Below are 23,605 nucleotides of genomic sequence, written 5' to 3'. Positions count from 1 at the left end.
CCCAAAATCCGACAAACAAGCAAAATGAACAAAAAACATTGAATTCAATTCTTTCTGATTTTAGAAACTGCATTAAAGAAGGGGTGCACCGGTCCTGGAGATACTGCAATACCAGGTCAATGCGTGGAGTGGACAGAGCAAGCTCTTTTTCCATCTCCCTGTTCTAAAAATCCATTTAATATATGGTCCCCAGATAGGGGACGTATCAGATATTAAACTGATAAGAACAGATACTACACTTGATCTTAGCCAAAAGGCCGAGAAGCGATAACCAGAATTGGTTTCAAACTACGGAGCCACCCAAGGATCCTGAAAAGTCCATTTGTGGAGATGAGCTCCTGGACTCCCGTTAAGAAGACATGTTGTCAACCTCTAGATCCCTTACATGCCTGCACTTTTCGGCTTGCTGCTGCTGCAATCCACGCGTTTTAGATCTGCATAACTCCACCTCTTTAAACACAGCACCTTCACCCCCTGCTGTTCCCACCCGCCTCAACACCGTTGGAAGGGAGGAGAACCAATTAAGGCGGGGGGTGGGGTGGAACGAGCAGCTGTCTACCCTTAGCAGGAGGGCTCCTGATTACATACCTCTCCTGCTGCTGCTGCTGCTGGCTGTCCAGCAGCAGACTGAAGGTGGCTGCTGCTGTGCACAGGTATATAAAGGCTCAGAGCCTATTATGACACGCGCAGCCAGCGTTCCATTGCCACATTCCATCTACTGCAGGCAGGATACCTGGCTGGCTGAATGTCGCTGAGAAGCTCACAGAGACCGCCATAAGCAACAGTTTAACAGAATGCCACAGACTAATCAACCAAACTTTTTGGGTTGGGTTCTCTTTTATAGTCTGCAGGCATTAAATGAAAGAAGTCAGTGTTCCAGCAGAAGGAGACAACGTTTCAGAAAAGGCATTGTAGCAAACCAAAAAAGAAATTTTAAGCGCAGCAGAGTAACCAGCGCGCATACCTGTTAGCTCAGGTGAGTTTAAAAGGCTGCTGTTGATAACAAGGGCATTTGCTAAATAGATGGTGTGTGTGCAACAATATACTGAAAGGTCAATTATATTGTGCAGCTTATCTCACCACCTGTAGTTATTTAGGTGAAAGCTCCAAAATGCTTGCCTAATATGTCTGTTTATCCAAAAGGAAGTAAAAAGGGAGAGCTAGAAAGATAGCATTGCATCACATTACATGGCAATGCAATGCACAGTTGCTGAAGATGAACCAAAATGAGCTTGTAATCTGGCTTCTGCAACTTTGAACATGAAAAATCCAATGAGGAGAAGAAAAGCAAAGCCAAAGAGTCCATCCCAAAATCCGACAAACAAGCAAAATGAACAAAAAACATTGAATTCAATTCTTTCTGATTTTAGAAACTGCATTAAAGAAGGGGTGCACCGGTCCTGGAGATACTGCAATACCAGGTCAATGCGTGGAGTGGACAGAGCAAGCTCTTTTTCCATCTCCCTGTTCTAAAAATCCATTTAATATATGGTCCCCAGATAGGGGACGTATCAGATATTAAACTGATAAGAACAGATTTTTTGATTGAAGCTGCATCCAAGGCACTGAAAAATGTGACCGAAGTCACACCAAAACAGCGCACGAGGCGAGGATTCATGTGGACCCTTCCCGGAGGAGAGGGTCCCCAATAAACCATCCCCATCCCTCCGAGCCAGAAGGCCACAGCGAGTGTCAGGGATCTCCGATGCTCTCCCTAGCCGAAGCCGGAGAAGAGCCGTTTTCGTGCTCCCAGCTTCCATCTAGGCTGCCACCCTAGTGGAGCTGGAGCCTGTGTTGGTTTCTCAGCCCAAAGCTGACCGGACCTCCGACCGGGTTTATAAAAATTCCCCTTCCTAGCCCGGAGGCCAGGAATAGGGGGGGTTGCTCAGAAAGTATGATTGGCAAAGGTGCGGCGTGCAACGAAGCCAAGTCTTTCTGGGGTTCCCAGTCCCAGTAAGCTTGGACTCCCACCAGGGCGCCTACTCCTGGGGCACATTGCTCCAAAGCCCTCACACTTACCCAGCCTAGTGACTTCGATCCTGGAGGGCCATGTTTTCCATCAGATAACTCTTTGAGCCACCTGGCGTACTAACAAGTGCACCAAACCAGTGTGTAATATGCATCAATTTACTAGGGCAGCCCAAGGACAAAACTGCCTTTTCAAAAGATACTACACTTGATCTTAGCCAAAAGGCCGAGAAGCGATAACCAGAATTGGTTTCAAACTACGGAGCCACCCAAGGATCCTGAAAAGTCCATTTGTGGAGATGAGCTCCTGGACTCCCGTTAAGAAGACATGTTGTCAACCTCTAGATCCCTTACATGCCTGCACTTTTCGGCTTGCTGCTGCTGCAATCCACGCGTTTTAGATCTGCATAACTCCACCTCTTTAAACACAGCACCTTCACCCCCTGCTGTTCCCACCCGCCTCAACACCGTTGGAAGGGAGGAGAACCAATTAAGGCGGGGGGTGGGGTGGAACGAGCAGCTGTCTACCCTTAGCAGGAGGGCTCCTGATTACATACCTCTCCTGCTGCTGCTGCTGCTGGCTGTCCAGCAGCAGACTGAAGGTGGCTGCTGCTGTGCACAGGTATATAAAGGCTCAGAGCCTATTATGACACGCGCAGCCAGCGTTCCATTGCCACATTCCATCTACTGCAGGCAGGATACCTGGCTGGCTGAATGTCGCTGAGAAGCTCACAGAGACCGCCATAAGCAACAGTTTAACAGAATGCCACAGACTAATCAACCAAACTTTTTGGGTTGGGTTCTCTTTTATAGTCTGCAGGCATTAAATGAAAGAAGTCAGTGTTCCAGCAGAAGGAGACAACGTTTCAGAAAAGGCATTGTAGCAAACCAAAAAAGAAATTTTAAGCGCAGCAGAGTAACCAGCGCACATACCTGTTAGCTCAGGTGAGTTTAAAAGGCTGCTGTTGATAACAAGGGCATTTGCTAAATAGATGGTGTGTGTGCAACAATATACTGAAAGGTCAATTATATTGTGCAGCTTATCTCACCACCTGTAGTTATTTAGGTGAAAGCTCCAAAATGCTTGCCTAATATGTCTGTTTATCCAAAAGGAAGTAAAAAGGGAGAGCTAGAAAGATAGCATTGCATCACATTACATGGCAATGCAATGCACAGTTGCTGAAGATGAACCAAAATGAGCTTGTAATCTGGCTTCTGCAACTTTGAACATGAAAAATCCAATGAGGAGAAGAAAAGCAAAGCCAAAGAGTCCATCCCAAAATCCGACAAACAAGCAAAATGAACAAAAAACATTGAATTCAATTCTTTCTGATTTTAGAAACTGCATTAAAGAAGGGGTGCACCGGTCCTGGAGATACTGCAATACCAGGTCAATGCGTGGAGTGGACAGAGCAAGCTCTTTTTCCATCTCCCTGTTCTAAAAATCCATTTAATATATGGTCCCCAGATAGGGGACGTATCAGATATTAAACTGATAAGAACAGATACTACACTTGATCTTAGCCAAAAGGCCGAGAAGCGATAACCAGAATTGGTTTCAAACTACGGAGCCACCCAAGGATCCTGAAAAGTCCATTTGTGGAGATGAGCTCCTGGACTCCCGTTAAGAAGACATGTTGTCAACCTCTAGATCCCTTACATGCCTGCACTTTTCGGCTTGCTGCTGCTGCAATCCACGCGTTTTAGATCTGCATAACTCCACCTCTTTAAACACAGCACCTTCACCCCCTGCTGTTCCCACCCGCCTCAACACCATTGGAAGGGAGGAGAACCAATTAAGGCGGGGGGTGGGGTGGAACGAGCAGCTGTCTACCCTTAGCAGGAGGGCTCCTGATTACATACCTCTCCTGCTGCTGCTGCTGCTGGCTGTCCAGCAGCAGACTGAAGGTGGCTGCTGCTGTGCACAGGTATATAAAGGCTCAGAGCCTATTATGACACGCGCAGCCAGCGTTCCATTGCCACATTCCATCTACTGCAGGCAGGATACCTGGCTGGCTGAATGTCGCTGAGAAGCTCACAGAGACCGCCATAAGCAACAGTTTAACAGAATGCCACAGACTAATCAACCAAACTTTTTGGGTTGGGTTCTCTTTTATAGTCTGCAGGCATTAAATGAAAGAAGTCAGTGTTCCAGCAGAAGGAGACAACGTTTCAGAAAAGGCATTGTAGCAAACCAAAAAAGAAATTTTAAGCGCAGCAGAGTAACCAGCGCACATACCTGTTAGCTCAGGTGAGTTTAAAAGGCTGCTGTTGATAACAAGGGCATTTGCTAAATAGATGGTGTGTGTGCAACAATATACTGAAAGGTCAATTATATTGTGCAGCTTATCTCACCACCTGTAGTTATTTAGGTGAAAGCTCCAAAATGCTTGCCTAATATGTCTGTTTATCCAAAAGGAAGTAAAAAGGGAGAGCTAGAAAGATAGCATTGCATCACATTACATGGCAATGCAATGCACAGTTGCTGAAGATGAACCAAAATGAGCTTGTAATCTGGCTTCTGCAACTTTGAACATGAAAAATCCAATGAGGAGAAGAAAAGCAAAGCCAAAGAGTCCATCCCAAAATCCGACAAACAAGCAAAATGAACAAAAAACATTGAATTCAATTCTTTCTGATTTTAGAAACTGCATTAAAGAAGGGGTGCACCGGTCCTGGAGATACTGCAATACCAGGTCAATGCGTGGAGTGGACAGAGCAAGCTCTTTTTCCATCTCCCTGTTCTAAAAATCCATTTAATATATGGTCCCCAGATAGGGGACGTATCAGATATTAAACTGATAAGAACAGATACTACACTTGATCTTAGCCAAAAGGCCGAGAAGCGATAACCAGAATTGGTTTCAAACTACGGAGCCACCCAAGGATCCTGAAAAGTCCATTTGTGGAGATGAGCTCCTGGACTCCCGTTAAGAAGACATGTTGTCAACCTCTAGATCCCTTACATGCCTGCACTTTTCGGCTTGCTGCTGCTGCAATCCACGCGTTTTAGATCTGCATAACTCCACCTCTTTAAACACAGCACCTTCACCCCCTGCTGTTCCCACCCGCCTCAACACCGTTGGAAGGGAGGAGAACCAATTAAGGCGGGGGGTGGGGTGGAACGAGCAGCTGTCTACCCTTAGCAGGAGGGCTCCTGATTACATACCTCTCCTGCTGCTGCTGCTGCTGGCTGTCCAGCAGCAGACTGAAGGTGGCTGCTGCTGTGCACAGGTATATAAAGGCTCAGAGCCTATTATGACACGCGCAGCCAGCGTTCCATTGCCACATTCCATCTACTGCAGGCAGGATACCTGGCTGGCTGAATGTCGCTGAGAAGCTCACAGAGACCGCCATAAGCAACAGTTTAACAGAATGCCACAGACTAATCAACCAAACTTTTTGGGTTGGGTTCTCTTTTATAGTCTGCAGGCATTAAATGAAAGAAGTCAGTGTTCCAGCAGAAGGAGACAACGTTTCAGAAAAGGCATTGTAGCAAACCAAAAAAGAAATTTTAAGCGCAGCAGAGTAACCAGCGCACATACCTGTTAGCTCAGGTGAGTTTAAAAGGCTGCTGTTGATAACAAGGGCATTTGCTAAATAGATGGTGTGTGTGCAACAATATACTGAAAGGTCAATTATATTGTGCAGCTTATCTCACCACCTGTAGTTATTTAGGTGAAAGCTCCAAAATGCTTGCCTAATATGTCTGTTTATCCAAAAGGAAGTAAAAAGGGAGAGCTAGAAAGATAGCATTGTATCACATTACATGGCAATGCAATGCACAGTTGCTGAAGATGAACCAAAATGAGCTTGTAATCTGGCTTCTGCAACTTTGAACATGAAAAATCCAATGAGGAGAAGAAAAGCAAAGCCAAAGAGTCCATCCCAAAATCCGACAAACAAGCAAAATGAACAAAAAACATTGAATTCAATTCTTTCTGATTTTAGAAACTGCATTAAAGAAGGGGTGCACCGGTCCTGGAGATACTGCAATACCAGGTCAATGCGTGGAGTGGACAGAGCAAGCTCTTTTTCCATCTCCCTGTTCTAAAAATCCATTTAATATATGGTCCCCAGATAGGGGACGTATCAGATATTAAACTGATAAGAACAGATACTACACTTGATCTTAGCCAAAAGGCCGAGAAGCGATAACCAGAATTGGTTTCAAACTACGGAGCCACCCAAGGATCCTGAAAAGTCCATTTGTGGAGATGAGCTCCTGGACTCCCGTTAAGAAGACATGTTGTCAACCTCTAGATCCCTTACATGCCTGCACTTTTCGGCTTGCTGCTGCTGCAATCCACGCGTTTTAGATCTGCATAACTCCACCTCTTTAAACACAGCACCTTCACCCCCTGCTGTTCCCACCCGCCTCAACACCGTTGGAAGGGAGGAGAACCAATTAAGGCGGGGGGTGGGGTGGAACGAGCAGCTGTCTACCCTTAGCAGGAGGGCTCCTGATTACATACCTCTCCTGCTGCTGCTGCTGCTGGCTGTCCAGCAGCAGACTGAAGGTGGCTGCTGCTGTGCACAGGTATATAAAGGCTCAGAGCCTATTATGACACGCGCAGCCAGCGTTCCATTGCCACATTCCATCTACTGCAGGCAGGATACCTGGCTGGCTGAATGTCGCTGAGAAGCTCACAGAGACCGCCATAAGCAACAGTTTAACAGAATGCCACAGACTAATCAACCAAACTTTTTGGGTTGGGTTCTCTTTTATAGTCTGCAGGCATTAAATGAAAGAAGTCAGTGTTCCAGCAGAAGGAGACAACGTTTCAGAAAAGGCATTGTAGCAAACCAAAAAAGAAATTTTAAGCGCAGCAGAGTAACCAGCGCACATACCTGTTAGCTCAGGTGAGTTTAAAAGGCTGCTGTTGATAACAAGGGCATTTGCTAAATAGATGGTGTGTGTGCAACAATATACTGAAAGGTCAATTATATTGTGCAGCTTATCTCACCACCTGTAGTTATTTAGGTGAAAGCTCCAAAATGCTTGCCTAATATGTCTGTTTATCCAAAAGGAAGTAAAAAGGGAGAGCTAGAAAGATAGCATTGTATCACATTACATGGCAATGCAATGCACAGTTGCTGAAGATGAACCAAAATGAGCTTGTAATCTGGCTTCTGCAACTTTGAACATGAAAAATCCAATGAGGAGAAGAAAAGCAAAGCCAAAGAGTCCATCCCAAAATCCGACAAACAAGCAAAATGAACAAAAAACATTGAATTCAATTCTTTCTGATTTTAGAAACTGCATTAAAGAAGGGGTGCACCGGTCCTGGAGATACTGCAATACCAGGTCAATGCGTGGAGTGGACAGAGCAAGCTCTTTTTCCATCTCCCTGTTCTAAAAATCCATTTAATATATGGTCCCCAGATAGGGGACGTATCAGATATTAAACTGATAAGAACAGATACTACACTTGATCTTAGCCAAAAGGCCGAGAAGCGATAACCAGAATTGGTTTCAAACTACGGAGCCACCCAAGGATCCTGAAAAGTCCATTTGTGGAGATGAGCTCCTGGACTCCCGTTAAGAAGACATGTTGTCAACCTCTAGATCCCTTACATGCCTGCACTTTTCGGCTTGCTGCTGCTGCAATCCACGCGTTTTAGATCTGCATAACTCCACCTCTTTAAACACAGCACCTTCACCCCCTGCTGTTCCCACCCGCCTCAACACCGTTGGAAGGGAGGAGAACCAATTAAGGCGGGGGGTGGGGTGGAACGAGCAGCTGTCTACCCTTAGCAGGAGGGCTCCTGATTACATACCTCTCCTGCTGCTGCTGCTGCTGGCTGTCCAGCAGCAGACTGAAGGTGGCTGCTGCTGTGCACAGGTATATAAAGGCTCAGAGCCTATTATGACACGCGCAGCCAGCGTTCCATTGCCACATTCCATCTACTGCAGGCAGGATACCTGGCTGGCTGAATGTCGCTGAGAAGCTCACAGAGACCGCCATAAGCAACAGTTTAACAGAATGCCACAGACTAATCAACCAAACTTTTTGGGTTGGGTTCTCTTTTATAGTCTGCAGGCATTAAATGAAAGAAGTCAGTGTTCCAGCAGAAGGAGACAACGTTTCAGAAAAGGCATTGTAGCAAACCAAAAAAGAAATTTTAAGCGCAGCAGAGTAACCAGCGCACATACCTGTTAGCTCAGGTGAGTTTAAAAGGCTGCTGTTGATAACAAGGGCATTTGCTAAATAGATGGTGTGTGTGCAACAATATACTGAAAGGTCAATTATATTGTGCAGCTTATCTCACCACCTGTAGTTATTTAGGTGAAAGCTCCAAAATGCTTGCCTAATATGTCTGTTTATCCAAAAGGAAGTAAAAAGGGAGAGCTAGAAAGATAGCATTGCATCACATTACATGGCAATGCAATGCACAGTTGCTGAAGATGAACCAAAATGAGCTTGTAATCTGGCTTCTGCAACTTTGAACATGAAAAATCCAATGAGGAGAAGAAAAGCAAAGCCAAAGAGTCCATCCCAAAATCCGACAAACAAGCAAAATGAACAAAAAACATTGAATTCAATTCTTTCTGATTTTAGAAACTGCATTAAAGAAGGGGTGCACCGGTCCTGGAGATACTGCAATACCAGGTCAATGCGTGGAGTGGACAGAGCAAGCTCTTTTTCCATCTCCCTGTTCTAAAAATCCATTTAATATATGGTCCCCAGATAGGGGACGTATCAGATATTAAACTGATAAGAACAGATTTTTTTTTTTTTTTTGAAAGCCCGAATTCGTGTACAAAACCCGAGTGCGCTTAAAAAAGTGACAAGTGCCACAAAAAAAGTGCACTAGGATGCTGGTCTTCTTAAAACCCTCTCCAAAAGGAGAAGGGTCCCCCAAACCATTCCCCGTCCCTCCGAGCCAGAAGGCCACAGCGAGGAACAGGGACAAATAGCCACCTCCAGCCGGAGCCAGAGGCGACCCAATCTTACCCCCAATACCTGCCCGAGTTCTCACCCGAGCAAGGCACTGGGAGCCCAAGACTGTGCTCCCCTCCCGGAAGAGGGGAGCCAACAATGCTCTCCTCCCGAAAGAGGAGAGCCAGGGGGGTTCAGGGGGGAGCGGAACCTGATGGCCACACACTCCCCCCCTAGACCTGCCAAGAGAGGAACCCGTAAGGGAACCGCATCCCGACAAAATCCTAGTAAGGACGTGGACACACGTGAAAAAGTGGACACACAGTGACAAAAAAAATTAAATAAATAGTGAAGGTTTCACAGTATAATACTGCCCGGACCTTCGACCGGGAATTGAAAAATTCCCCATCCTAAGGCCAGAAGGCCCGGAATAAGGGTGTGTGTGAAGAAAGAAATATTGAAGTGCTAGTGCAAATGTGCCATAAACTCAAGTGGGGTTCCCAATCCCAGTGAGTTAAGGCACCCCAGGGTCACCACTCCTGGGGCACTTCACACTTCGGGCTTTCGATCTTCCCCGGCCCAATGGCGTCGATCCTGGGGGGCCATGCTTTCCACCAGATGACTATATTAGCCAACTGGCGTACTAACAAGCGCCTAAACCCCAGTGTGCATAATGTATCAATCTACTAGGGCGGCCAACATCCAAAACCGCCTTTTCGAAAGATACTACACTTGATCTTAGCCAAAAGGCCGAGAAGCGATAACCAGAATTGGTTTCAAACTACGGAGCCACCCAAGGATCCTGAAAAGTCCATTTGTGGAGATGAGCTCCTGGACTCCCGTTAAGAAGACATGTTGTCAACCTCTAGATCCCTTACATGCCTGCACTTTTCGGCTTGCTGCTGCTGCAATCCACGCGTTTTAGATCTGCATAACTCCACCTCTTTAAACACAGCACCTTCACCCCCTGCTGTTCCCACCCGCCTCAACACCGTTGGAAGGGAGGAGAACCAATTAAGGCGGGGGGTGGGGTGGAACGAGCAGCTGTCTACCCTTAGCAGGAGGGCTCCTGATTACATACCTCTCCTGCTGCTGCTGCTGCTGGCTGTCCAGCAGCAGACTGAAGGTGGCTGCTGCTGTGCACAGGTATATAAAGGCTCAGAGCCTATTATGACACGCGCAGCCAGCGTTCCATTGCCACATTCCATCTACTGCAGGCAGGATACCTGGCTGGCTGAATGTCGCTGAGAAGCTCACAGAGACCGCCATAAGCAACAGTTTAACAGAATGCCACAGACTAATCAACCAAACTTTTTGGGTTGGGTTCTCTTTTATAGTCTGCAGGCATTAAATGAAAGAAGTCAGTGTTCCAGCAGAAGGAGACAACGTTTCAGAAAAGGCATTGTAGCAAACCAAAAAAGAAATTTTAAGCGCAGCAGAGTAACCAGCGCACATACCTGTTAGCTCAGGTGAGTTTAAAAGGCTGCTGTTGATAACAAGGGCATTTGCTAAATAGATGGTGTGTGTGCAACAATATACTGAAAGGTCAATTATATTGTGCAGCTTATCTCACCACCTGTAGTTATTTAGGTGAAAGCTCCAAAATGCTTGCCTAATATGTCTGTTTATCCAAAAGGAAGTAAAAAGGGAGAGCTAGAAAGATAGCATTGCATCACATTACATGGCAATGCAATGCACAGTTGCTGAAGATGAACCAAAATGAGCTTGTAATCTGGCTTCTGCAACTTTGAACATGAAAAATCCAATGAGGAGAAGAAAAGCAAAGCCAAAGAGTCCATCCCAAAATCCGACAAACAAGCAAAATGAACAAAAAACATTGAATTCAATTCTTTCTGATTTTAGAAACTGCATTAAAGAAGGGGTGCACCGGTCCTGGAGATACTGCAATACCAGGTCAATGCGTGGAGTGGACAGAGCAAGCTCTTTTTCCATCTCCCTGTTCTAAAAATCCATTTAATATATGGTCCCCAGATAGGGGACGTATCAGATATTAAACTGATAAGAACAGATACTACACTTGATCTTAGCCAAAAGGCCGAGAAGCGATAACCAGAATTGGTTTCAAACTACGGAGCCACCCAAGGATCCTGAAAAGTCCATTTGTGGAGATGAGCTCCTGGACTCCCGTTAAGAAGACATGTTGTCAACCTCTAGATCCCTTACATGCCTGCACTTTTCGGCTTGCTGCTGCTGCAATCCACGCGTTTTAGATCTGCATAACTCCACCTCTTTAAACACAGCACCTTCACCCCCTGCTGTTCCCACCCGCCTCAACACCGTTGGAAGGGAGGAGAACCAATTAAGGCGGGGGGTGGGGTGGAACGAGCAGCTGTTTACCCTTAGCAGGAGGGCTCCTGATTACATACCTCTCCTGCTGCTGCTGCTGCTGGCTGTCCAGCAGCAGACTGAAGGTGGCTGCTGCTGTGCACAGGTATATAAAGGCTCAGAGCCTATTATGACACGCGCAGCCAGCGTTCCATTGCCACATTCCATCTACTGCAGGCAGGATACCTGGCTGGCTGAATGTCGCTGAGAAGCTCACAGAGACCGCCATAAGCAACAGTTTAACAGAATGCCACAGACTAATCAACCAAACTTTTTGGGTTGGGTTCTCTTTTATAGTCTGCAGGCATTAAATGAAAGAAGTCAGTGTTCCAGCAGAAGGAGACAACGTTTCAGAAAAGGCATTGTAGCAAACCAAAAAAGAAATTTTAAGCGCAGCAGAGTAACCAGCGCACATACCTGTTAGCTCAGGTGAGTTTAAAAGGCTGCTGTTGATAACAAGGGCATTTGCTAAATAGATGGTGTGTGTGCAACAATATACTGAAAGGTCAATTATATTGTGCAGCTTATCTCACCACCTGTAGTTATTTAGGTGAAAGCTCCAAAATGCTTGCCTAATATGTCTGTTTATCCAAAAGGAAGTAAAAAGGGAGAGCTAGAAAGATAGCATTGCATCACATTACATGGCAATGCAATGCACAGTTGCTGAAGATGAACCAAAATGAGCTTGTAATCTGGCTTCTGCAACTTTGAACATGAAAAATCCAATGAGGAGAAGAAAAGCAAAGCCAAAGAGTCCATCCCAAAATCCGACAAACAAGCAAAATGAACAAAAAACATTGAATTCAATTCTTTCTGATTTTAGAAACTGCATTAAAGAAGGGGTGCACCGGTCCTGGAGATACTGCAATACCAGGTCAATGCGTGGAGTGGACAGAGCAAGCTCTTTTTCCATCTCCCTGTTCTAAAAATCCATTTAATAAATGGTCCCCAGATAGGGGACGTATCAGATATTAAACTGATAAGAACAGATACTACACTTGATCTTAGCCAAAAGGCCGAGAAGCGATAACCAGAATTGGTTTCAAACTACGGAGCCACCCAAGGATCCTGAAAAGTCCATTTGTGGAGATGAGCTCCTGGACTCCCGTTAAGAAGACATGTTGTCAACCTCTAGATCCCTTACATGCCTGCACTTTTCGGCTTGCTGCTGCTGCAATCCACGCGTTTTAGATCTGCATAACTCCACCTCTTTAAACACAGCACCTTCACCCCCTGCTGTTCCCACCCGCCTCAACACCGTTGGAAGGGAGGAGAACCAATTAAGGCGGGGGGTGGGGTGGAACGAGCAGCTGTCTACCCTTAGCAGGAGGGCTCCTGATTACATACCTCTCCTGCTGCTGCTGCTGCTGGCTGTCCAGCAGCAGACTGAAGGTGGCTGCTGCTGTGCACAGGTATATAAAGGCTCAGAGCCTATTATGACACGCGCAGCCAGCGTTCCATTGCCACATTCCATCTACTGCAGGCAGGATACCTGGCTGGCTGAATGTCGCTGAGAAGCTCACAGAGACCGCCATAAGCAACAGTTTAACAGAATGCCACAGACTAATCAACCAAACTTTTTGGGTTGGGTTCTCTTTTATAGTCTGCAGGCATTAAATGAAAGAAGTCAGTGTTCCAGCAGAAGGAGACAACGTTTCAGAAAAGGCATTGTAGCAAACCAAAAAAGAAATTTTAAGCGCAGCAGAGTAACCAGCGCACATACCTGTTAGCTCAGGTGAGTTTAAAAGGCTGCTGTTGATAACAAGGGCATTTGCTAAATAGATGGTGTGTGTGCAACAATATACTGAAAGGTCAATTATATTGTGCAGCTTATCTCACCACCTGTAGTTATTTAGGTGAAAGCTCCAAAATGCTTGCCTAATATGTCTGTTTATCCAAAAGGAAGTAAAAAGGGAGAGCTAGAAAGATAGCATTGCATCACATTACATGGCAATGCAATGCACAGTTGCTGAAGATGAACCAAAATGAGCTTGTAATCTGGCTTCTGCAACTTTGAACATGAAAAATCCAATGAGGAGAAGAAAAGCAAAGCCAAAGAGTCCATCCCAAAATCCGACAAACAAGCAAAATGAACAAAAAACATTGAATTCAATTCTTTCTGATTTTAGAAACTGCATTAAAGAAGGGGTGCACCGGTCCTGGAGATACTGCAATACCAGGTCAATGCGTGGAGTGGACAGAGCAAGCTCTTTTTCCATCTCCCTGTTCTAAAAATCCATTTAATATATGGTCCCCAGATAGGGGACGTATCAGATATTAAACTGATAAGAACAGATACTACACTTGATCTTAGCCAAAAGGCCGAGAAGCGATAACCAGAATTGGTTTCAAACTACGGAGCCACCCAAGGATCCTGAAAAGTCCATTTGTGGAGATGAGCTCCTGGACTCCCGTTAAGAAGACATGTTGTCAACCTCTAGATCCCTTACATGCTTGCACTTTTCGGCTTGCTGCTGCTGCAATCCACGCGTTTTAGATCTGCATAACTCCACCTCTTTAAACACAGCACCTTCACCCCCTGCTGTTCCCACCCGCCTCAACACCGTTGGAAGGGAGGAGAACCAATTAAGGCGGGGGGTGGGGTGGAACGAGCAGCTGTCTACCCTTAGCAGGAGGGCTCCTGATTACATACCTCTCCTGCTGCTGCTGCTGCTGGCTGTCCAGCAGCAGACTGAAGGTGGCTGCTGCTGTGCACAGGTATATAAAGGCTCAGAGCCTATTATGACACGCGCAGCCAGCGTTCCATTGCCACATTCCATCTACTGCAGGCAGGATACCTGGCTGGCTGAATGTCGCTGAGAAGCTCACAGAGACCGCCATAAGCAACAGTTTAACAGAATGCCACAGACTAATCAACCAAACTTTTTGGGTTGGGTTCTCTTTTATAGTCTGCAGGCATTAAATGAAAGAAGTCAGTGTTCCAGCAGAAGGAGACAACGTTTCAGAAAAGGCATTGTAGCAAACCAAAAAAGAAATTTTAAGCGCAGCAGAGTAACCAGCGCACATACCTGTTAGCTCAGGTGAGTTTAAAAGGCTGCTGTTGATAACAAGGGCATTTGCTAAATAGATGGTGTGTGTGCAACAATATACTGAAAGGTCAATTATATTGTGCAGCTTATCTCACCACCTGTAGTTATTTAGGTGAAAGCTCCAAAATGCTTGCCTAATATGTCTGTTTATCCAAAAGGAAGTAAAAAGGGAGAGCTAGAAAGATAGCATTGCATCACATTACATGGCAATGCAATGCACAGTTGCTGAAGATGAACCAAAATGAGCTTGTAATCTGGCTTCTGCAACTTTGAACATGAAAAATCCAATGAGGAGAAGAAAAGCAAAGCCAAAGAGTACATCCCAAAATCCGACAAACAAGCAAAATGAACAAAAAACATTGAATTCAATTCTTTCTGATTTTAGAAACTGCATTAAAGAAGGGGTGCACCGGTCCTGGAGATACTGCAATACCAGGTCAATGCGTGGAGTGGACAGAGCAAGCTCTTTTTCCATCTCCCTGTTCTAAAAATCCATTTAATATATGGTCCCCAGATAGGGGACGTATCAGATATTAAACTGATAAGAACAGATACTACACTTGATCTTAGCCAAAAGGCCGAGAAGCGATAACCAGAATTGGTTTCAAACTACGGAGCCACCCAAGGATCCTGAAAAGTCCATTTGTGGAGATGAGCTCCTGGACTCCCGTTAAGAAGACATGTTGTCAACCTCTAGATCCCTTACATGCCTGCACTTTTCGGCTTGCTGCTGCTGCAATCCACGCGTTTTAGATCTGCATAACTCCACCTCTTTAAACACAGCACCTTCACCCCCTGCTGTTCCCACCCGCCTCAACACCGTTGGAAGGGAGGAGAACCAATTAAGGCGGGGGGTGGGGTGGAACGAGCAGCTGTCTACCCTTAGCAGGAGGGCTCCTGATTACATACCTCTCCTGCTGCTGCTGCTGCTGGCTGTCCAGCAGCAGACTGAAGGTGGCTGCTGCTGTGCACAGGTATATAAAGGCTCAGAGCCTATTATGACACGCGCAGCCAGCGTTCCATTGCCACATTCCATCTACTGCAGGCAGGATACCTGGCTGGCTGAATGTCGCTGAGAAGCTCACAGAGACCGCCATAAGCAACAGTTTAACAGAATGCCACAGACTAATCAACCAAACTTTTTGGGTTGGGTTCTCTTTTATAGTCTGCAGGCATTAAATGAAAGAAGTCAGTGTTCCAGCAGAAGGAGACAACGTTTCAGAAAAGGCATTGTAGCAAACCAAAAAAGAAATTTTAAGCGCAGCAGAGTAACCAGCGCACATACCTGTTAGCTCAGGTGAGTTTAAAAGGCTGCTGTTGATAACAAGGGCATTTGCTAAATAGATGGTGTGTGTGCAACAATATACTGAAAGGTCAATTATATTGTGCAGCTTATCTCACCACCTGTAGTTATTTAGGTGAAAGCTCCAAAATGCTTGCCTAATATGTCTGTTTATCCAAAAGGAAGTAAAAAGGGAGAGCTAGAAAGATAGCATTGCATCACATTACATGGCAATGCAATGCACAGTTGCTGAAGATGAACCAAAATGAGCTTGTAATCTGGCTTCTGCAACTTTGAACATGAAAAATCCAATGAGGAGAAGAAAAGCAAAGCCAAAGAGTCCATCCCAAAATCCGACAAACAAGCAAAATGAACAAAAAACATTGAATTCAATTCTTTCTGATTTTAGAAACTGCATTAAAGAAGGGGTGCACCGGTCCTGGAGATACTGCAATACCAGGTCAATGCGTGGAGTGGACAGAGCAAGCTCTTTTTCCATCTCCCTGTTCTAAAAATCCATTTAATATATGGTCCCCAGATAGGGGACGTATCAGATATTAAACTGATAAGAACAGATACTACACTTGATCTTAGCCAAAAGGCCGAGAAGCGATAACCAGAATTGGTTTCAAACTACGGAGCCACCCAAGGATCCTGAAAAGTCCATTTGTGGAGATGAGCTCCTGGACTCCCGTTAAGAAGACATGTTGTCAACCTCTAGATCCCTTACATGCCTGCACTTTTCGGCTTGCTGCTGCTGCAATCCACGCGTTTTAGATCTGCATAACTCCACCTCTTTAAACACAGCACCTTCACCCCCTGCTGTTCCCACCCGCCTCAACACCGTTGGAAGGGAGGAGAACCAATTAAGGCGGGGGGTGGGGTGGAACGAGCAGCTGTCTACCCTTAGCAGGAGGGCTCCTGATTACATACCTCTCCTGCTGCTGCTGCTGCTGGCTGTCCAGCAGCAGACTGAAGGTGGCTGCTGCTGTGCACAGGTATATAAAGGCTCAGAGCCTATTATGACACGCGCAGCCAGCGTTCCATTGCCACATTCCATCTACTGCAGGCAGGATACCTGGCTGGCTGAATGTCGCTGAGAAGCTCACAGAGACCGCCATAAGCAACAGTTTAACAGAATGCCACAGACTAATCAACCAAACTTTTTGGGTTGGGTTCTCTTTTATAGTCTGCAGGCATTAAATGAAAGAAGTCAGTGTTCCAGCAGAAGGAGACAACGTTTGAGAAAAGGCATTGTAGCAAACCAAAAAAGAAATTTTAAGCGCAGCAGAGTAACCAGCGCACATACCTGTTAGCTCAGGTGAGTTTAAAAGGCTGCTGTTGATAACAAGGGCATTTGCTAAATAGATGGTGTGTGTGCAACAATATACTGAAAGGTCAATTATATTGTGCAGCTTATCTCACCACCTGTAGTTATTTAGGTGAAAGCTCCAAAATGCTTGCCTAATATGTCTGTTTATCCAAAAGGAAGTAAAAAGGGAGAGCATTGCATCACATTACATGGCAATGCAATGCACAGTTGCTGAAGATGAACCAAAATGAGCTTGTAATCTGGCTTCTGCAACTTTGAACATGAAAAATCCAATGAGGAGAAGAAAAGCAAAGCCAAAGAGTCCATCCCAAAATCCGACAAACAAGCAAAATGAACAAAAAACATTGAATTCAATTCTTTCTGATTTTAGAAACTGCATTAAAGAAGGGGTGCACCGGTCCTGGAGATACTGCAATACCAGGTCAATGCGTGGAGTGGACAGAGCAAGCTCTTTTTCCATCTCCCTGTTCTAAAAATCCATTTAATATATGGTCCCCAGATAGGGGACGTATCAGATATTAAACTGATAAGAACAGATACTACACTTGATCTTAGCCAAAAGGCCGAGAAGCGATAACCAGAATTGGTTTCAAACTACGGAGCCACCCAAGGATCCTGAAAAGTCCATTTGTGGAGATGAGCTCCTGGACTCCCGTTAAGAAGACATGTTGTCAACCTCTAGATCCCTTACATGCCTGCACTTTTCGGCTTGCTGCTGCTGCAATCCACGCGTTTTAGATCTGCATAACTCCACCTCTTTAAACACAGCACCTTCACCCCCTGCTGTTCCCACCCGCCTCAACACCGTTGGAAGGGAGGAGAACCAATTAAGGCGGGGGGTGGGGTGGAACGAGCAGCTGTCTACCCTTAGCAGGAGGGCTCCTGATTACATACCTCTCCTGCTGCTGCTGCTGCTGGCTGTCCAGCAGCAGACTGAAGGTGGCTGCTGCTGTGCACAGGTATATAAAGGCTCAGAGCCTATTATGACACGCGCAGCCAGCGTTCCATTGCCACATTCCATCTACTGCAGGCAGGATACCTGGCTGGCTGAATGTCGCTGAGAAGCTCACAGAGACCGCCATAAGCAACAGTTTAACAGAATGCCACAGACTAATCAACCAAACTTTTTGGGTTGGGTTCTCTTTTATAGTCTGCAGGCATTAAATGAAAGAAGTCAGTGTTCCAGCAGAAGGAGACAACGTTTCAGAAAAGGCATTGTAGCAAACCAAAAAAGAAATTTTAAGCGCAGCAGAGTAACCAGCGCACATGCCTGTTAGCTCAGGTGAGTTTAAAAGGCTGCTGTTGATAACAAGGGCATTTGCTAAATAGATGGTGTGTGTGCAACAATATACTGAAAGGTCAATTATATTGTGCAGCTTATCTCACCACCTGTAGTTATTTAGGTGAAAGCTCCAAAATGCTTGCCTAATATGTCTGTTTATCCAAAAGGAAGTAAAAAGGGAGAGCTAGAAAGATAGCATTGCATCACATTACATGGCAATGCAATGCACAGTTGCTGAAGATGAACCAAAATGAGCTTGTAATCTGGCTTCTGCAACTTTGAACATGAAAAATCCAATGAGGAGAAGAAAAGCAAAGCCAAAGAGTCCATCCCAAAATCCGACAAACAAGCAAAATGAACAAAAAACATTGAATTCAATTCTTTCTGATTTTAGAAACTGCATTAAAGAAGGGGTGCACCGGTCCTGGAGATACTGCAATACCAGGTCAATGCGTGGAGTGGACAGAGCAAGCTCTTTTTCCATCTCCCTGTTCTAAAAATCCATTTAATATATGGTCCCCAGATAGGGGACGTATCAGATATTAAACTGATAAGAACAGATACTACACTTGATCTTAGCCAAAAGGCCGAGAAGCGATAACCAGAATTGGTTTCAAACTACGGAGCCACCCAAGGATCCTGAAAAGTCCATTTGTGGAGATGAGCTCCTGGACTCCCGTTAAGAAGACATGTTGTCAACCTCTAGATCCCTTACATGCCTGCACTTTTCGGCTTGCTGCTGCTGCAATCCACGCGTTTTAGATCTGCATAACTCCACCTCTTTAAACACAGCACCTTCACCCCCTGCTGTTCCCACCCGCCTCAACACCGTTGGAAGGGAGGAGAACCAATTAAGGCGGGGGGTGGGGTGGAACGAGCAGCTGTCTACCCTTAGCAGGAGGGCTCCTGATTACATACCTCTCCTGCTGCTGCTGCTGCTGGCTGTCCAGCAGCAGACTGAAGGTGGCTGCTGCTGTGCACAGGTATATAAAGGCTCAGAGCCTATTATGACACGCGCAGCCAGCGTTCCATTGCCACATTCCATCTACTGCAGGCAGGATACCTGGCTGGCTGAATGTCGCTGAGAAGCTCACAGAGACCGCCATAAGCAACAGTTTAACAGAATGCCACAGACTAATCAACCAAACTTTTTGGGTTGGGTTCTCTTTTATAGTCTGCAGGCATTAAATGAAAGAAGTCAGTGTTCCAGCAGAAGGAGACAACGTTTCAGAAAAGGCATTGTAGCAAACCAAAAAAGAAATTTTAAGCGCAGCAGAGTAACCAGCGCACATACCTGTTAGCTCAGGTGAGTTTAAAAGGCTGCTGTTGATAACAAGGGCATTTGCTAAATAGATGGTGTGTGTGCAACAATATACTGAAAGGTCAATTATATTGTGCAGCTTATCTCACCACCTGTAGTTATTTAGGTGAAAGCTCCAAAATGCTTGCCTAATATGTCTGTTTATCCAAAAGGAAGTAAAAAGGGAGAGCTAGAAAGATAGCATTGCATCACATTACATGGCAATGCAATGCACAGTTGCTGAAGATGAACCAAAATGAGCTTGTAATCTGGCTTCTGCAACTTTGAACATGAAAAATCCAATGAGGAGAAGAAAAGCAAAGCCAAAGAGTCCATCCCAAAATCCGACAAACAAGCAAAATGAACAAAAAACATTGAATTCAATTCTTTCTGATTTTAGAAACTGCATTAAAGAAGGGGTGCACCGGTCCTGGAGATACTGCAATACCAGGTCAATGCGTGGAGTGGACAGAGCAAGCTCTTTTTCCATCTCCCTGTTCTAAAAATCCATTTAATATATGGTCCCCAGATAGGGGACGTATCAGATATTAAACTGATAAGAACAGATACTACACTTGATCTTAGCCAAAAGGCCGAGAAGCGATAACCAGAATTGGTTTCAAACTACGGAGCCACCCAAGGATCCTGAAAAGTCCATTTGTGGAGATGAGCTCCTGGACTCCCGTTAAGAAGACATGTTGTCAACCTCTAGATCCCTTACATGCCTGCACTTTTCGGCTTGCTGCTGCTGCAATCCACGCGTTTTAGATCTGCATAACTCCACCTCTTTAAACACAGCACCTTCACCCCCTGCTGTTCCCACCCGCCTCAACACCGTTGGAAGGGAGGAGAACCAATTAAGGCGGGGGGTGGGGTGGAACGAGCAGCTGTCTACCCTTAGCAGGAGGGCTCCTGATTACATACCTCTCCTGCTGCTGCTGCTGCTGGCTGTCCAGCAGCAGACTGAAGGTGGCTGCTGCTGTGCACAGGTATATAAAGGCTCAGAGCCTATTATGACACGCGCAGCCAGCGTTCCATTGCCACATTCCATCTACTGCAGGCAGGATACCTGGCTGGCTGAATGTCGCTGAGAAGCTCACAGAGACCGCCATAAGCAACAGTTTAACAGAATGCCACAGACTAATCAACCAAACTTTTTGGGTTGGGTTCTCTTTTATAGTCTGCAGGCATTAAATGAAAGAAGTCAGTGTTCCAGCAGAAGGAGACAACGTTTCAGAAAAGGCATTGTAGCAAACCAAAAAAGAAATTTTAAGCGCAGCAGAGTAACCAGCGCACATACCTGTTAGCTCAGGTGAGTTTAAAAGGCTGCTGTTGATAACAAGGGCATTTGCTAAATAGATGGTGTGTGTGCAACAATATACTGAAAGGTCAATTATATTGTGCAGCTTATCTCACCACCTGTAGTTATTTAGGTGAAAGCTCCAAAATGCTTGCCTAATATGTCTGTTTATCCAAAAGGAAGTAAAAAGGGAGAGCTAGAAAGATAGCATTGCATCACATTACATGGCAATGCAATGCACAGTTGCTGAAGATGAACCAAAATGAGCTTGTAATCTGGCTTCTGCAACTTTGAACATGAAAAATCCAATGAGGAGAAGAAAAGCAAAGCCAAAGAGTCCATCCCAAAATCCGACAAACAAGCAAAATGAACAAAAAACATTGAATTCAATTCTTTCTGATTTTAGAAACTGCATTAAAGAAGGGGTGCACCGGTCCTGGAGATACTGCAATACCAGGTCAATGCGTGGAGTGGACAGAGCAAGCTCTTTTTCCATCTCCCTGTTCTAAAAATCCATTTAATATATGGTCCCCAGATAGGGGACGTATCAGATATTAAACTGATAAGAACAGATACTACACTTGATCTTAGCCAAAAGGCCGAGAAGCGATAACCAGAATTGGTTTCAAACTACGGAGCCACCCAAGGATCCTGAAAAGTCCATTTGTGGAGATGAGCTCCTGGACTCCCGTTAAGAAGACATGTTGTCAACCTCTAGATCCCTTACATGCCTGCACTTTTCGGCTTGCTGCTGCTGCAATCCACGCGTTTTAGATCTGCATAACTCCACCTCTTTAAACACAGCACCTTCACCCCCTGCTGTTCCCACCCGCCTCAACACCGTTGGAAGGGAGGAGAACCAATTAAGGCGGGGGGTGGGGTGGAACGAGCAGCTGTCTATCCTTAGCAGGAGGGCTCCTGATTACATACCTCTCCTGCTGCTGCTGCTGCTGGCTGTCCAGCAGCAGACTGAAGGTGGCTGCTGCTGTGCACAGGTATATAAAGGCTCAGAGCCTATTATGACACGCGCAGCCAGCGTTCCATTGCCACATTCCATCTACTGCAGGCAGGATACCTGGCTGGCTGAATGTCGCTGAGAAGCTCACAGAGACCGCCATAAGCAACAGTTTAACAGAATGCCACAGACTAATCAACCAAACTTTTTGGGTTGGGTTCTCTTTTATAGTCTGCAGGCATTAAATGAAAGAAGTCAGTGTTCCAGCAGAAGGAGACAACGTTTCAGAAAAGGCATTGTAGCAAACCAAAAAAGAAATTTTAAGCGCAGCAGAGTAACCAGCGCACATACCTGTTAGCTCAGGTGAGTTTAAAAGGCTGCTGTTGATAACAAGGGCATTTGCTAAATAGATGGTGTGTGTGCAACAATATACTGAAAGGTCAATTATATTGTGCAGCTTATCTCACCACCTGTAGTTATTTAGGTGAAAGCTCCAAAATGCTTGCCTAATATGTCTGTTTATCCAAAAGGAAGTAAAAAGGGAGAGCTAGAAAGATAGCATTGCATCACATTACATGGCAATGCAATGCACAGTTGCTGAAGATGAACCAAAATGAGCTTGTAATCTGGCTTCTGCAACTTTGAACATGAAAAATCCAATGAGGAGAAGAAAAGCAAAGCCAAAGAGTCCATCCCAAAATCCGACAAACAAGCAAAATGAACAAAAAACATTGAATTCAATTCTTTCTGATTTTAGAAACTGCATTAAAGAAGGGGTGCACCGGTCCTGGAGATACTGCAATACCAGGTCAATGCGTGGAGTGGACAGAGCAAGCTCTTTTTCCATCTCCCTGTTCTAAAAATCCATTTAATATATGGTCCCCAGATAGGGGACGTATCAGATATTAAACTGATAAGAACAGATACTACACTTGATCTTAGCCAAAAGGCCGAGAAGCGATAACCAGAATTGGTTTCAAACTACGGAGCCACCCAAGGATCCTGAAAAGTCCATTTGTGGAGATGAGCTCCTGGACTCCCGTTAAGAAGACATGTTGTCAACCTCTAGATCCCTTACATGCCTGCACTTTTCGGCTTGCTGCTGCTGCAATCCACGCGTTTTAGATCTGCATAACTCCACCTCTTTAAACACAGCACCTTCACCCCCTGCTGTTCCCACCCGCCTCAACACCGTTGGAAGGGAGGAGAACCAATTAAGGCGGGGGGTGGGGTGGAACGAGCAGCTGTCTATCCTTAGCAGGAGGGCTCCTGATTACATACCTCTCCTGCTGCTGCTGCTGCTGGCTGTCCAGCAGCAGACTGAAGGTGGCTGCTGCTGTGCACAGGTATATAAAGGCTCAGAGCCTATTATGACACGCGCAGCCAGCGTTCCATTGCCACATTCCATCTACTGCAGGCAGGATACCTGGCTGGCTGAATGTCGCTGAGAAGCTCACAGAGACCGCCATAAGCAACAGTTTAACAGAATGCCACAGACTAATCAACCAAACTTTTTGGGTTGGGTTCTCTTTTATAGTCTGCAGGCATTAAATGAAAGAAGTCAGTGTTCCAGCAGAAGGAGACAACGTTTCAGAAAAGGCATTGTAGCAAACCAAAAAAGAAATTTTAAGCGCAGCAGAGTAACCAGCGCACATACCTGTTAGCTCAGGTGAGTTTAAAAGGCTGCTGTTGATAACAAGGGCATTTGCTAAATAGATGGTGTGTGTGCAACAATATACTGAAAGGTCAATTATATTGTGCAGCTTATCTCACCACCTGTAGTTATTTAGGTGAAAGCTCCAAAATGCTTGCCTAATATGTCTGTTTATCCAAAAGGAAGTAAAAAGGGAGAGCTAGAAAGATAGCATTGCATCACATTACATGGCAATGCAATGCACAGTTGCT

General features: G+C 45.5%; 16 non-coding genes and 3 pseudogenes across 16 annotated transcripts; all 19 read right to left on the bottom strand.

The window, feature by feature from the left end:
* Nucleotides 1-78: 78 nt before the first annotated feature.
* LOC141246077 (U2 spliceosomal RNA) lies at nucleotides 79-269 on the bottom strand. The gene has a single exon (XR_012309707.1). It is a non-coding gene; the product is annotated as a U2 spliceosomal RNA (small nuclear RNA).
* A 1,115-nt stretch (nucleotides 270-1,384) lies between these two features.
* On the bottom strand, nucleotides 1,385-1,566 carry LOC141246114 (U2 spliceosomal RNA). Its single transcript, XR_012309741.1, has one exon. It is a non-coding gene; the product is annotated as a U2 spliceosomal RNA (small nuclear RNA).
* A 524-nt stretch (nucleotides 1,567-2,090) lies between these two features.
* LOC141246118 (U2 spliceosomal RNA) lies at nucleotides 2,091-2,206 on the bottom strand (annotated as a pseudogene).
* A 1,115-nt stretch (nucleotides 2,207-3,321) lies between these two features.
* LOC141246076 (U2 spliceosomal RNA) lies at nucleotides 3,322-3,512 on the bottom strand. Its single transcript, XR_012309706.1, has one exon. It is a non-coding gene; the product is annotated as a U2 spliceosomal RNA (small nuclear RNA).
* A 1,115-nt stretch (nucleotides 3,513-4,627) lies between these two features.
* Nucleotides 4,628-4,818, bottom strand: LOC141246075 (U2 spliceosomal RNA). The gene has a single exon (XR_012309705.1). It is a non-coding gene; the product is annotated as a U2 spliceosomal RNA (small nuclear RNA).
* Nucleotides 4,819-5,933: 1,115 nt separating this feature from the next.
* LOC141246074 (U2 spliceosomal RNA) lies at nucleotides 5,934-6,124 on the bottom strand. The gene has a single exon (XR_012309704.1). It is a non-coding gene; the product is annotated as a U2 spliceosomal RNA (small nuclear RNA).
* Nucleotides 6,125-7,239: 1,115 nt separating this feature from the next.
* Nucleotides 7,240-7,430, bottom strand: LOC141246072 (U2 spliceosomal RNA). Its single transcript, XR_012309703.1, has one exon. It is a non-coding gene; the product is annotated as a U2 spliceosomal RNA (small nuclear RNA).
* A 1,115-nt stretch (nucleotides 7,431-8,545) lies between these two features.
* Nucleotides 8,546-8,725, bottom strand: LOC141246115 (U2 spliceosomal RNA; annotated as a pseudogene).
* A 797-nt stretch (nucleotides 8,726-9,522) lies between these two features.
* On the bottom strand, nucleotides 9,523-9,614 carry LOC141246119 (U2 spliceosomal RNA; annotated as a pseudogene).
* Nucleotides 9,615-10,729: 1,115 nt separating this feature from the next.
* Nucleotides 10,730-10,920, bottom strand: LOC141246071 (U2 spliceosomal RNA). Its single transcript, XR_012309702.1, has one exon. It is a non-coding gene; the product is annotated as a U2 spliceosomal RNA (small nuclear RNA).
* A 1,115-nt stretch (nucleotides 10,921-12,035) lies between these two features.
* LOC141246098 (U2 spliceosomal RNA) lies at nucleotides 12,036-12,226 on the bottom strand. The gene has a single exon (XR_012309726.1). It is a non-coding gene; the product is annotated as a U2 spliceosomal RNA (small nuclear RNA).
* Nucleotides 12,227-13,341: 1,115 nt separating this feature from the next.
* On the bottom strand, nucleotides 13,342-13,532 carry LOC141246070 (U2 spliceosomal RNA). Its single transcript, XR_012309701.1, has one exon. It is a non-coding gene; the product is annotated as a U2 spliceosomal RNA (small nuclear RNA).
* A 1,115-nt stretch (nucleotides 13,533-14,647) lies between these two features.
* On the bottom strand, nucleotides 14,648-14,838 carry LOC141246069 (U2 spliceosomal RNA). The gene has a single exon (XR_012309700.1). It is a non-coding gene; the product is annotated as a U2 spliceosomal RNA (small nuclear RNA).
* Nucleotides 14,839-15,953: 1,115 nt separating this feature from the next.
* LOC141246067 (U2 spliceosomal RNA) lies at nucleotides 15,954-16,144 on the bottom strand. The gene has a single exon (XR_012309698.1). It is a non-coding gene; the product is annotated as a U2 spliceosomal RNA (small nuclear RNA).
* Nucleotides 16,145-17,247: 1,103 nt separating this feature from the next.
* On the bottom strand, nucleotides 17,248-17,438 carry LOC141246066 (U2 spliceosomal RNA). The gene has a single exon (XR_012309697.1). It is a non-coding gene; the product is annotated as a U2 spliceosomal RNA (small nuclear RNA).
* Nucleotides 17,439-18,553: 1,115 nt separating this feature from the next.
* Nucleotides 18,554-18,744, bottom strand: LOC141246065 (U2 spliceosomal RNA). Its single transcript, XR_012309696.1, has one exon. It is a non-coding gene; the product is annotated as a U2 spliceosomal RNA (small nuclear RNA).
* Nucleotides 18,745-19,859: 1,115 nt separating this feature from the next.
* On the bottom strand, nucleotides 19,860-20,050 carry LOC141246064 (U2 spliceosomal RNA). Its single transcript, XR_012309695.1, has one exon. It is a non-coding gene; the product is annotated as a U2 spliceosomal RNA (small nuclear RNA).
* Nucleotides 20,051-21,165: 1,115 nt separating this feature from the next.
* On the bottom strand, nucleotides 21,166-21,356 carry LOC141246063 (U2 spliceosomal RNA). The gene has a single exon (XR_012309694.1). It is a non-coding gene; the product is annotated as a U2 spliceosomal RNA (small nuclear RNA).
* A 1,115-nt stretch (nucleotides 21,357-22,471) lies between these two features.
* On the bottom strand, nucleotides 22,472-22,662 carry LOC141246062 (U2 spliceosomal RNA). The gene has a single exon (XR_012309693.1). It is a non-coding gene; the product is annotated as a U2 spliceosomal RNA (small nuclear RNA).
* Nucleotides 22,663-23,605: the final 943 nt, after the last annotated feature.

The sequence above is a fragment of the Phyllobates terribilis genome, unplaced genomic scaffold, assembly GCF_046119375.1.
Source record: "Phyllobates terribilis strain yellow unplaced genomic scaffold, ASM4611937v1 Scaffold_2347__1_contigs__length_138829, whole genome shotgun sequence".
In the NCBI taxonomy this organism is placed as follows: Eukaryota; Metazoa; Chordata; class Amphibia; order Anura; family Dendrobatidae; genus Phyllobates; species Phyllobates terribilis.
The sequence above is the reverse complement of the archived record's forward strand: the minus strand, read 5'-3'. Positions and strand labels throughout refer to the sequence as shown.